Consider the following 14,607-nt stretch of genomic DNA (forward strand, 5'->3'; position numbering starts at 1 on the left):
CAAATATTTTCTCTGGTCCTTTCTCTCTCTCTTCTCCTTCTGGGACCCCTATAATGCAAATGTTGTTGCATTTAATGTTGTCCCAGAGGTCTCTTAGGCTGTCTTCATTTCTTTTCATTCTTTTTTCTTTCGTGTGTTCCGCAGCAGTGAAATCCACCATTCTGTCTTCCAGGTCACTTATCCGTTCTTCTGCCTCAGTTATTCTGCTATTGATTCCTTCTAGTGTAGTTTTCATTTCAGTTATTGTATTGTTCATCTCTGTTTGTTTGTTCTTTAATTCTTCGAGGTCTTTGTTAAACATTTCTTGCATCTTCTCAATCTTTGCCTCCATTCTTATTCTGAGGTCCTGGATCATCTTCACTATCATTATTCTGAATTCTTTTTCTGGAAGGTTGCCTATCTCCACTTCATTTAGTTGTTTTTCTAGGGTTTTATCTTGTTCCTTCATCTGGTATATAGCCCTCTGCCTTTTCATCTTGTCTATCTTTCTGTGAATGTGGTTTTTGTTCCACAGGCTGCAGGATTATAGTTTTTCTTGCTTCTGCTGTCTGCCCTCTCATGGTTGAGGCTATCTAAGAGGCTTGATGGGAGGCTCTGGTGGTGAGTAGAGCTGACTGTCGCTGTGGTGGTCAGAGCTCGGTAAAACTTTAATCCACTTTGGTAATCCGATTTTAAACTGCAACCCTGACCCCTGCACTCTCAGTCTCCCTTGCATTGCTTTATTACATTTTGTTGTGTTTCATCTTTTAACAAAATATAGAATTTACTTATTATTATATTTTTGTGTATCTCTCTCCAGCAGCAAATAAGTTTATCTGCTGAGTTCACTGATTTATCTCAACATCTCACACAAAATAATAGCTCAAAAAATATTTGTCAAAAGAATGGGTCTCTTGGTTTTCAGGACAAAAGTCTCTCTCAGCTTTTCTTGTGAATCTTGGATTTTTCTTTCTCTGTCTCTTTTGCAACTTCCTCTATACATCCCTTAACCTTTATTCTTCCCCAAGTTTTCCTCCATAAACTCTTTCTTTATATTCTCCCTAAGAGATGTCAACCACTATTGTGGTTTGAACTACCTCCTTTATGTTAGATACCAAATATCTATATTTCCAGTCCAAATCTTTCTCCTAAATTCCAGACCCATATGTCTAAGTTCTTCCTAAACATCTACACTTAAGGTCCCACAGGGAACTCAAACTCAACGTATCCAAACTACAACCTACTAGAGCCATTCACTAGATATGTATTTATATGTCTTCTATAAAGTACCATTTCTAAGTTAAGTATAATATTTTACCTAAAACCTCATGGTGGAGGTGAATGATACTGTGGATGTGAAATTGAATCTATGTTTTATATAACCAGGAAGCATTCAAACCACATCTAGAGATTTAGAGTTCTAATTGTATACAAGTGAAATATTTATGGGTAGATCAAGGAAGCTTTTGCTCTCAGCCCTCAATTTTATTTATAATTTTGATAATCAGGTAATTAATGACTTAGTATACTGAATTTTCTGTTTTAAGTATATAGAGATAAAATTTTTAAAAAACATTACCCTCCAAGCCATTTGCGTCTACAAACGAATGCCATCAATCAGCAACCATTATCTAATAAATTTAACCAAGATGATCACATTTCAGAGGCAAAACATATAATTATAACTATGTAGTACAATCTCCAAACACCAGAGAAAGTGTGACATGGGCAAAACTTACCCCATTCTAAATAAATTTTAAATAAATAATACACATAAAATGTGGACTGGTGGAAAGAACACTGAAGTTGAAAAACAATGACCTGCATTCAAATTTTACTTCTACTTAATTGTTTGGCTTCAAGCAAGTTAATAATAGTGAACACATATTGAGCACTTACTACAATATCTGCCATTTACTTTTCTAATAGTTTTGCATTTTGCAATTTTCATGATAATCCTATAAAACAGTCACCTTCATGTTCCTCAGTTTCTAGATGAAGTACCTCAGGAATGTAGAAGTAATTTATCCAAGATCACTGTTTGTAGCTGGCAGCCATTTTTGAAACCCAGGTTGTTTAACTCCAGAGCCCGCATTGTGTTTTGAGGATTTGCTGTTTATAAAATTGGGGTTTCATATCTAAAATAGGGTCTTAGTTAAGATAGCATGTGAAAATATCTTTTTACGGATTTTAAAGAACTGTCAAATGTAAGACATTAAGTTATTAGTCTAGTAAATTAATAAACTCCAAGAAGTGGTTTCTTTCTTTAGTTAGGATTTGTATTGCATCACTCCTCAAGTGGATTTGAGAGGCTATTTCTTTGGTGTAGCGGATTCTCAGATTTGAATTTCATTGTTGATGGGAGCTTCAAGATGACGGAAGAGTAAGACATGGAGATCACCTTCCTCCCCACAGATACATCAGAAATACATCTACATGTGGAACTGCTCCTATAGAACACGTACTGCACGCTGGCAAAAGACCTCAGACCTCCCAAAAGGCAAGAAACTCCCCACATACCTGGGTAGGGCAAAAGAAAAAAGAAAAAACAGACAAAGGATAGGGACGGGACCTGCACCAGTGGGAGGGAGCCGTGAAGGAGGAAAGGTTTCCACACACTAGGAAGCCCCTTCGTGGGCGGAGACTGCGGGTGGTGGAGGGAGGATCTTCAGAGCCACGGAGGAGAGGCAGCAACAGGGGTGCGGAGGGCAAAGCGGAGAGATTCCCGCACAGAGGATCGGTGCCGACCAGCACTCACCAGCCCGAGAGGCTTGTTTGCTCACCCGCTAGGGTGGGCGGGGGCTGGGAGCTGAGGCTCGGGCTTCGGAGGTCGGATCCCAGGGAAAGGACTGGGGTTGGCGGCGTGAACACAGCCTGAAGGGGGCTAGTGCACCACAGCTAGCCAGGAGGGAGTCCGGGAAAAAGTCTGGAGCTGCCGAAGAGGCAAGAGACTTTTTCTTCCCTCTTTCTTTCCTGGTGCGCGAGGAGAGGGGATTCAGAGCGCCGCCTAAACGAGCTCCAGAGACGGGCGCGAGCCGCCGCTATCAGCGCGGACCCCAGAGACAGGCATGGGACGCTAAGGCTGCTGCTGCTGCCACCAAGAAGCCTGTGTGCAAGCACAGGTCACTCTCCACACCGCCCCTCCTGGGAGCCTGTGCAGCCCGCCACTGCCAGGGTCCAGTGATCCAGGGACAACTTCCCCAGGAGAATGTGCGGTGTGCCTCGGGCTGGTGCAATGTCACGCTGGCCTCTGCCGCCGGCATGCTTGCCCCACATCTGTACCCCTCCCTCCCCCGGGCCTGAGTGAGCCAGAGCCCCCGAATCAGCTGATCCTTTAACCCCGTCCTCTCTGAGCGAAGAAAAGATGCCCTCAGGCGACCTACACACAGAGGCGGGTCCAAATCCAAAGCTGAACCCTGGGAGCTGTGCAAACAAAGAAGAGAAAGGGAAAGTTCTCCCAGCAGCCTCAGGAGCAGCGGATTAAATCTCTACAATCAACTTGATGTACCCTGCATCTGTGGAATACCTGAATAAACAACGAATCATCCCAAATTGAGGAGGTGGGCTTTGGGAACAAAGATATATTATTTTTCCCCCTTTTTCTCTTTTTGTGAGTGTGTATGTGTATGCTTCTGTGTGTGGTTTTGTCTGTATAGCTTTGATTTCACCATTTGTCTTAGGGTTCTGTCCGTCCATTGCTTCTTTTTTTTTTTTACTTTTTAAAATTTTTTTCTTAATATTTATTTTTTATTTTAATAACTTTATTTTATTTTACTTTACTTTATTTTATTTTATTTTATCCACTTTCTTTCTTTCTTTCTTTCTATTTTTTCTCCCTTTTATTCTGAGCCATGAGGATGAAAGGCTGTTGGTGCTCCAGCCAGGAGTCAGTGCTGTGCCTCTGAGGTGGGAGAGCCAACTTCAGGACACTGGCCTACAAGAGACCTCCCAGCTCCACGTAATACCAAATGGCGAAAATCTCCCAGAGATCTCCATCTCAATGCCAAGACCCAGCTTCACTCAACGACCAGCAAGCTACAGTGCTGGACACCCTATGCCAAACAACTAGCAAGACAGGAACACAGCCCCATCCATTAGCAGAGAGGCTGCCTAAAATTATAAGGTCACAGACACCCCAAAACACACCACCAGACGTGGACCTGCCCACCAGAAAGACAAGATCCAGCCTCATCCACCAGAACACAGGCACTTGTCCCCTCCACCAGGAAGCCTACACAACCCACTGAACCAACCTTAGCCACTGGGGACAGACACCAAAAACAACGGGAACTATGAACCTGCAGCCTGCGAAAAGGAGATCCCAAACACAGTAAGTTAAGCAAAATGAGAAGACAGAAAAACACACAGCAGGTGAAGGAGCAAGGTAAAAACCCACCAGACCTAATAAATGAAGAGGAAAGAGGCAGGCTACCTGAAAAAGAATTCAGAATAATGAGAGTGAAGATGATCCAAAATCTTAGAAATAGAATGGAGAAAATACAAGAAACATTTAACAAGGACCTAGAAGAACTGAAGAGCAAACAAACAATGATGAACAACACAATAAATGAAATTAAAAATTCTCTAGAAGGGATCAATAGCAGAATAACTGAGGCAGAAGAACAGATAAGTGACCTGGAAAATAAAATAGTGGAAATAACTACTGCAGAGCAGAATAAAGAAAAAAGAATGAAAAGACCTGAGGACAGTCTCAGAGACCTCTGGGACAACATTAAATGCACCAACATGCGAATTATAGGGGTACCAGAAGAAGAGAAAAAGAAAGGGACTGAGAAAATATTTGAGGAGATTAGAGTTGAAAACTTCCCTAATATGGGAAAGGAAATAGTTAATCAAGTCCAGGAAGCACAGAGAGTCCCATACAGGATAAATCCAAGGAGAAACACGCCAAGACACATATTAATCAAACTATCAAAAATTAAATACAAAGAAAACACATTAAAAGCAGCAAGGGAAAAACAACAAATAACACACAAGGGAATCCCCATAAGGTTAACAGCTGATCTTTCAGCAGAAACTCTGCAAGCCAGAAGGGAGTGGCAGGACATATATAAAGTGATGAAGGAGAAAAACCTACAACCAAGATCACTCTACCCAGCAAGGATCTCATTCAGATTTGATGGAGAAATTAAAACCTTTACAGACAAGCAAAAGCTGAGAGAGTTCAGCACCACCAAACCAGCTTTACAACAAATGCTAAAGGAACTTCTCTAGGCAGGAAACACAAGAGAAGGAAAAGACCTACAATAACAAACCCAAAACAATTAAGAAAATGGGAATAGGAACATACATATAGATAATTACCTTAAACGTAAATGGATTAAATTCTCCCACCAATAGACACAGACTGGCTGAATGGATACAAAAACAAGACCCGTATATATGCTGTCTACAAGAAACCCACTTCAGACTTAGGGACACATACAGACTGAAAGTGAGGGGATGGAAAATGTTATTCCATGCAAATGGAAATCAAAAGAAAGCTGGAGTAGCCATTCTCATATCAGACAAAATAGACTTTAAAATAAAGGCTATTACAAGAGACAAAGAAGGACACTATATAATGATCAAGGGGTCGATCCAAGAAGAAGATATAACAATTGTAAATATTTATGCACCCAACACAGGAGCACCTCAATACATAAGGCAAATACTAACAGCCATAAAAGGGGAAATCGACAGTAACACAATCATAGTAGGGCACTTTAACACCCCACTTTCACCAGCGAACAGATCATCCAAAATGAAAATAAATAAGGAAACACAAGCTTTAAGTGATACATTAAACAAGATGGACTTAATTGATATTTATAGGACATTCCATCCAAAAACAACAGAATACACATTCTTCTCAAGTGCTCATGGGACAATCTCCAGGATAGATCATATCTTGGGTCACAAATCAAGCCTTGGTAAATTTAATAAAATTGAAATCGTATCAAGTATCTTTTCCAACCACAACGCTATGAGACTAGATATCAATTACAGGAAAAGATCTGTAAAAAATACAAATACATGGAGGCTAAACAATACACTACTTAATAACCAATTGATCACTGAAGAAATCAAAGAAGAAATCAAAAAATACCTAGAAACAAATGACAATGGAGACATGACGACCCAAAACCTATGGGATGCAGCAAAAGCAGTTCTAAGAGGGAAGTTTATAGCAATACAATCCTACCTTAAGAAACAGGAAACACCTCAAATAAACAACCTAACCTTGCACCTAAAGCAGTTAGAGAAAGAAGAACAAAATAACACCTAAGTTAGCAGAAGGAAAGAAATCATAAAGATAGATCAGAAATAAATGAAAAAGAAATGAAGGAAATGATAGCAAAGATCAATAAAACTTAAAGCTGGTTCTTTGAGAAGATAAACAAAATTGATAAACCATTAGCCAGACTCATCAAGAAAAAAAGGGAGAAGACTCAAATCAATAGAATTAGAAATGAAAAAGGAGAAGTAACAACTGACACTGCAGAAATACAAAGGATCATGAGAGATTACTACAAGCAACTCTATGCCAATAAAATGGACAACCTGGAAGAAATGGACAAATTCTTAGAAAGGCACAATCTGCTGAGACTGAACCAGGAAGAAATAGAAAATATGAACAGACCAATCACAAGCACTGAAATTGAAACTGTGATTAAAAATCTTCCAACAAAAAAAAGCCCAGGACCAGATGGATTTACAGGCGAATTCTATCAAACACTTAGAGAAGAGCTAACACGTATTCTTCTCAAACTCTTCCAAAATATAGCAGAGGGAGGAACACTCCCAAACTCATTCTATGAGGCCACCATCACCCTGATACCAAAACCAGACAAAGATGTCACAAAGAAAGAAAACTACAGGCCAATATCACTGATGAACATAGATGCAAAAATCCTCAACAAAATACTAGCAAACAGAATCCAACAGCACATTAAAAGGATCATACACCATGATCAAGTGGGGTTTATTCTAGGAATGCAAGGATTCTTCAATATATGCAAATCAATCAATGTGATACACCTTATTAACAAACTGAAGGAGAAAAACCATATGATCATCTTAATCGATGCAGAGAAAGCTTTCAACAAACTTCAACACCCATTTATGATAAAAACCTTCCAGAAGGTAGGCATAGAGGGAACTTTCCTCAACATAATAAAGGCCATATATGACAAACCCACAGCCAACATCATCCTCAATGGTGAAAAACTGAAACCATTTCCACTAAGATCAGGAACAAGACAAGGTTGCCCACTCTCACCACTATTATTCAACATAGTTTTGGAAGTTTTAGCCACAGCAATCAGAGAAGAAAAAGAAATAAATGAATTTCATTGTTGAGTCTTCAGAATTACTCTGCAGGGACCTTGAAGATAACATTAAAAGTCCACTGAAATTCAGGGGTGAGCTCCTAGGCATCCTGGCAAATACTTTTATAATAAGTAGTTCACTGTAGAAAAACTGTACTACAACTCAAAACTTACCTGCATTCTTCACCAATTATTAGGTAAATTTCCATCTGTCATCCTTAAAAGGAAATCTACATGATTGGCTATTAAAAATACAATTCTAGGGAAGTCAAGTTTTAATGCCACTTAACAAAGGCACTTACCCATAAAAAAAATTTTGTCCAAAGTTTGAATCCACTATAGTGTGCAGTGTAGTTACATTCTTTCATTTATTTATTCATCCATTCAGGAAACTTTATTGAGTATTTACCATGCAGACCAGCATTAGATGCTGCAGATGCAATGATGAGACAGATAAGGTTATTGTCCTCACAGGGTTTATTGTCCAGTGGGGAGAATTTTTTCCACAAAAAAATTATAATATAACATGGTAAGAGGAGTATAGTATGATCTAGGAGGACACGGGAGATGCAATGAGATATGTCTCATGTGACACATATATGAAAGGCCATGCTAATACATTTTTTATGACACAGAAAAACACATCATCTTTTTAATATTTTTTTGCCTAGCAAGCTAAATATTAAGATATCAGCTAATTCCAAGGGCTGCCTGAATACAGAACTAGTTGTAGCTCACCGTTCTTCATATAATAATAGTTTAAACAACAATTCATCACTTTATTACAGAGCATCTCTTTGGAAGATCCTATTGGCTCACTGACTATTTAAAATCATTTGCTGGTGCAAAACGGAACGTGGGCTTTCTTTTTGGTAACATGAATGGAATTGGTCTTCTGATGTTTCAAACCCTAGCTCAGTTAGGAACTTTGCCTCATGCCCTTTTCATGTCTTTCTCTGGTTCTATTTGACCCAGCAAATACTAATTAGAAGCATAATATGTGTGGGCAAAGGCTGAACAAAATCTTTTCCCTTTCTCCCTTAGAATTTGACATTCAATTCACTTTCTAGATCTGTTCCCTTAGCAACCTGATAGAGGAGGTATGCCAACTAAGTTACTAGGCAGCATTGCTTATGGTAAAAATAATCTTTGCTTGGTTAATTGCATCTGGAGTGAGAGAAACTATAAATGAATGATAAATACCTGACAGGGATACCATAGTTTTAGACTCTTGTAACTGACCATGTCTTTTATAAAGACCATAGAAGCCCCGCCTAGAGAGTTATTACAAGAGATATTGGCTCCTGTGGAATAGAGGGCTTTTAAACCAGGGGAACTTTTATACCTACTCCATCTGAGAATCATTCTTTCAAACCTCAGACGTCACCTGGGAAGCCAAAGACTACAGTTCTTGGACTGCCGTACCGACTTCAGGAACTACGGCGAGGGCTAGTCTCATGCAAGAGCAATACCTGATGTTGCCCTGCTGGCCAGCTGGGGTTCTGTCCCATGTCCTTCTAAGTGAATTTGATGCCATGTGTGACTTATGGTCATCTTGTGAATCTGATTCTCTAACGGAACCTAAAAAAACTCCTGGCCTTGCCTTCAGAGTTTAGAGTAATAATAGATAATAGAACAATACATAAATAATTAATAAACACACCAGGAGGATGTTTATGATTGCCCTTTTTAACACACCTCATGACTGGACTCATACTGTATATGGCACTTAATACAATAACCATATGCCTGGCATAAAATAGAAACTGAAGAATGTTTTGTTGAATAAATGAATAAATAAATGAATGAGTGAATGAGTTAATGATTCTCACTAATGCATTGAATGAAAGAAACTAGAGCCTCAGCTCTCAAGTCCCATTTGATACTAACCTGGCTTTTCAGTTACCCCAGCTCTACTCTCTCCCTGATTTTGAATCAAGTTATTGATCCTCTGCCTGATATCTTGTGCTAGGTAACTTCTACCTGCACCTCTATATCTCCTCTCCAACTTTCTCCAATCTGCTCTGTGTCCAAGAGGCTGACTAACATGCACTTCATTCACTGCCTTGCCCTGTAGCTTCCTATCAAGCCACTAAGGAGCACCATAGAGATTGAGGGAGGGTAAAACAGGAGGTTGGGGTATTTGTTTCTCCTACTCCCTCCTTATGGAGTGCGTCATAAGGAAGCCATCATCATAGCCATCATAGGGTGGCTGTAAAGGTCGCAACTACTATGAAGCTGCTACTGTAAAGGTCACATCTGCAGGTTTCAGGAACCACTATTCCCTAAATCCTTTAGGCTTAGCTTCCTGTTGTTATTTTCCTCAGATCACACTATCCCCTATTATTTCTCTACATACTGTCCACATGTTTAAGTTAGACCCTTCGTTAAATACTCCTCAAATTACCAAATGCGAGTGTGCTGTCTTGCAAGACTCTGACTAAAACACTGTTGCTTCTGCTATTTTTCAGATCTCTTATAATAATTATCCTGCTCCTAATGTGTCCAGCTGGTTCAGCCACCAGCCATGATCTACCTTGAGTGCTTCTATCTTTCCAAACTTGGTCTAATCTAGCTGCAATCACTCCTGAGCTTTGATGTTTACTTACCCAATCCTCCAAGACCTGGCTATATTTTTCTTGATCCAAACTAACTGCTCATGCCCTTATAGCCACTGCCACTTATATACATACTGGCATGACAAATAGGGAATAATTTTTGCTTTGGAGACATAGCTGGATATAGTTGAAAGAGCAAAGGCTTTAGGTCTAGATAAATGAGAGTCTGAATTTTAGTTGTAGCACTTCACTGGTGCCTGAGCAAGTCAACAAAACTATCTGGAAATCAGAGAGAACAAGACCTGTCCTACAAGGTTTTAATAAACACCGAAGATGATGTACATTGATGTTGGAATTTAATATGCACTGAAAAAAAGTGGTAGATTATATTATTATTGACAACATAATTATAACCCAAGAACTATTATAAAGCACATTCCAACAAAGAGATCATTTGCAAAGGTCCATTCAACTATATAGAGAGTTTTTAAAATTCTGTTTAGCTGCAGAAATCTTTCACTGCCTATTTCTCTCATATAAACTCACAATATCAAATGATCATAATTACTAATTATGATTGTTGCTTAGAGATAAATATTCTATTGTTTCTAGTTGCTCCAGACATAAAGAGCAGAAAAGTTATGTGTTCAGGACTTCTATTTCTTGCTTATAATAAAATGTGTTTTAATTCTGAAGTTTGAAGTTAACAAGAAATGCCATATTAATCCATTTTCCCCTGTCAGTGCAACATATTATGACAGCCTTCATAGTGTATTATTTTTCTTTAACTTTAAAGCTATTTTTTTTGTAAAGTTGCCAAGATAGTTGACATAGTTGCCAGTGCAAATTAAGAATATGGTCTTTCAAAATGCAAACATTCAAAGAGTAAAAAATTTTCCACGCCAGATGAGTTTCACACCATACAAGAACATGAAGAGACAAGATACTTCTGTTTAGCTTCTTGGTACGCATTAGAAAAATCTTTAAAAAGCCCCACTAACTGAATCAGCCTTAAAGTCAGACTAGCTGGTAGGTTGTGAATTGTAATTTTAAGGCTGCCAGAAGGATTTTTTAAATCCCCTGCCCTTCTTTCTAATCCTCTTCAATGATGTCTGAAACTCCTTTGGTAATAAAGAAGTCTATTCATTCATAACTAGAAATAAATTTAAAATGCAAAAAGTTATTAAACTTAAACTTAAATGGATAGCTATATTTGCTCTTATTTTTCCTGATTCTGGTAAAGAGTTACAGCATGGAAGTAACTGAGTGGTTGAGAGAAGGAGGCTGGGAACACTAAAGAGAAACATCACCTAATTCACATTTGTGCCTGAGGCTGGCCCTGCACCCAGCTCTTCAAGAGTTGAATAGAATTCCTTAATATGCTCCTTTCTTCTAAAATATGTCCCCTTCTCTTAGTTTCTGATGGCCACAGAATTTATATAGAAATTCTGAACCTGTTCAGAGGCATTCATTCACCCAACAGCCTAAAAAAATGCTGTTATGAAGTCTGTGAATTCAAAGCCCCTACTAAGCCCAAAGGTGGCCTGCCAGGCTATGGAACTCGTGGGCCACCCCCTTGAGTACCCACTGATACAACTTGAAAAATGCATTGGCTTTGGTTGGTGACAGAGAAAGGAACATGTATGTATTATTATTTCATTTTGATTTGTTTTGTTTCTGGTACATGGGCACTGAAGAAGAATAGATGTAAATAGATTAGAAGAATGCTTGAGTTCTCATTCAATCCCTTAGGATATTTGGAACGCAAATTGAGAGATGCATTAGAGGCAGAAACTGCAGAAACTATTTTCAAGAGGTTTTTTTTTAATGCTGTCCACGAGCAGTGCTGTTTCAGTGTCAAAATGACAGCGTGCCACCCAGAGTTGGGGCAAGGTTCATTACCCCTTCAGCATGAATGCCAGGCTTGCTCTGACCTTAAGGACTGACGGTTTCCTGAGCAGCAAGGAACAGCACTTTTAACTCAACATTTTCACATCTGACAACAGGGCTGCTTCATAAGTAGAAAGATGGATAAAAGGAAGGTGGAAATTAAAAAAAAGAACAGTTGGCAGAAATGTTATAAAAGGGTTAGCAGGTTAGCTCAAGAGAACATGTGAGGAACTTTTTGGAACTTCCTTTAACACTGGTTAGGTATTCAAAATACCTGAGGAAAAGAGGAGAGATGTTTGGTAAATGGAAGATGAGGTCCAATTTCAGCAGGTACCGAGCTGAGAGCTGCCATGATGTGTGAAATAATATAGCACTGTAATAAGATCCTGAGCTCTGGAGTCAGTCCCTGGGTTCAAATGCTGGCCTAGCACTTATAGCTGTATGGCCTTGGGCAAGTTATTTAACAATCAGTGCTTTAGTTTCCTCATCTGTAAAATGGACATCACAATAGTCCCTACCTCACAGTACTGCTGTGAGATTTCAAGGGTTCATACACGCGGATGGTTAGAATAGTAACAGCAATAATGACAAACATTTGAATTTGGTCCCATTTGTACTCACAGGCTGGTGATATCAGAGACATCTGGAAACAGAGGTTAAGTAGCATCCTCTAAGCCTAATAGACATTTTCCTACTTTCTCTACCATCCTAAATCAATTAGAGTAGCAACTGGCACACATCATATAAATATCCATTCAAATCATGTAAAAAATAATAAAAGAGGCTTATTATTTGATTCCTGATTGACTAGTGTGTATTAATAAGATCTTGGTGAATCATAAGGATTTTGAGAAGCTTCATTCTGTTTGCAACTCTGAAATTCACTTAATCCTCTTGAGTTTTTAATTGATTTCTAAGTCTACATCTATACAATCAGACCTAGATAACACAAAATATTAAAAACACAGTAATGTAAAAAGTAGTGTGTTCCCCCAAAAGTATAAAAGTTTTCATTTCAGCCCTGATCAAATCCATCTTTGGTGGTATGGGTATGTACTTATGTACTGTATTTTCTTTATAGCAGAGTTCAGATTTACGTGAGCAACCAAGTTTTTTGGACGAGTTTAGTCTCCAACCCAGGCTTCTATGCTGAGTATTAGATGAAACAAATTAACAGGTGTGTAATTCAAATGTAAATGGATGCAGTCAGTTAGAAATGGATTCATAGCTACAAGATAAATACTGTCCTGAATGAAAAAGCACATAGAAGTTATTATTTTAGTATAGATTTTTCCCTCAAATGCTGTAATTTGCTTCTGCAAAGATAAAATTGCCCTCCTTCGATTTTTGATTGGTAGACAAAAGAAAAATTCTAACAAAGCACCTGAATCAAAAGCCACATAAATGTAATTACTCCCATCGTATCCTTTTCCTTCTTGCCAATGTCTCAAGATGTCCTAAGATCTTAATTCTCTGAGTACTCCTATAAGCTACTTCTTTCCCTCAAGGAAGAGGTCAGCCTCTTGGAGGCCTTCAAATACCACTTGCTTCGAGGCTTGCAGAACTAATCTCATCATGCCTCTACCTTCCCATCCCCCTCAGTCACCACTGGAAGTCCCAGCCTGCCAATGTACCATTCTCTCAGGAAGGTTGATTCCCATACTACTCTGGACATGCCCTAATCTGTTCCCACTCTCCTACACCCTTCCAACTTGCCCTCTGGAATTCAGTCTTTCATCAGCAAACTTCCCCTCCTGTGTCCTCATGATTTTTCACCTTCCCGTTATGACTGACTTCTGGCTTTCCCTTACAGTGCTCTCAAGTGGTAGCTATAGTTTGATTCACATCCTATGTTTCTCAAAGATTTTAACTGAAGTTAGTTTGCTCCTTCCTCTCCAGTGCATTTTCCCAAATATTTTTGCACTTTATCTTTCAAAATCTTAAAACATTTGAAACTTGTTTCATTAGACTTTACCATTCATTCCTTTTTGATATCATGAATCCAACTCTCAGTCGCTCTCTTATATTTATTAATGACCTTAACATTTAACTCATTGTCTTTCTCTCTTCCACTGTTTTATCATCATTCTCAGTGACTTCAACATCCACCAACAAATATTCTGGCCTCTCAGTTCCTTGACTACCTTAGCTCCAATGACTTTTTTTTTTTTTTTTAAACTTTGGGTTTATTTATTTATTTATTTATTTATGGCTGTGTTGGGTCTTCGTTTCTGTGCGAGGGTTTTCTCTAGTAGTGGCAAGTGGGGGCCACTCTTCATCGCGGTGCACAGGCCTCTCACTATCGCGGCCTCTCTTGTTGCGGAGCACAGGCTCCAGATGCACAGGCTCAGTAATTGTGGCTCACGGGCCTAGTTGCTCCGTGGCATGTGGCATCTTCCCAGACCAGGGCTCGAACCCGTGTCCCTTGCATTGGCAGGCAGATTCTCAACCACTGCGCCACCAGGGAAGCCCCCCAATGACTTTTTCTCCACCAGTCTCACATGGTTCTACTCTCAAGGATTAACCATTATCACTAATTGTAGAACTTCCAGATCTCAATTTCAAAATATTGCCTTTGAATCCAAACCACTCATCTAGTAATCCATATCAGTACTTTACCATCCTCACTCAGGATCTCCAATCCATTACTCTTACCACATTTCATTTCCAACACCCCCCCCCCCACAATAATCTTGGTTCCCTCTTCTCTTTATTCAGCATCTCATCCATGGCCCAGCACTATAATCACTCTCTGATAGGATATGCTGACATATTGCATTTGAAGTGGAAAAGAAAGAGAGTAGAGTCAACAATGGCTCCAAGGTTAGGGAAGGATGGATTTGCTGTTT

Source organism: Eubalaena glacialis, chromosome 5 (genome assembly GCF_028564815.1).
Source record: "Eubalaena glacialis isolate mEubGla1 chromosome 5, mEubGla1.1.hap2.+ XY, whole genome shotgun sequence".
Taxonomy (NCBI): Eukaryota; Metazoa; Chordata; class Mammalia; order Artiodactyla; family Balaenidae; genus Eubalaena; species Eubalaena glacialis.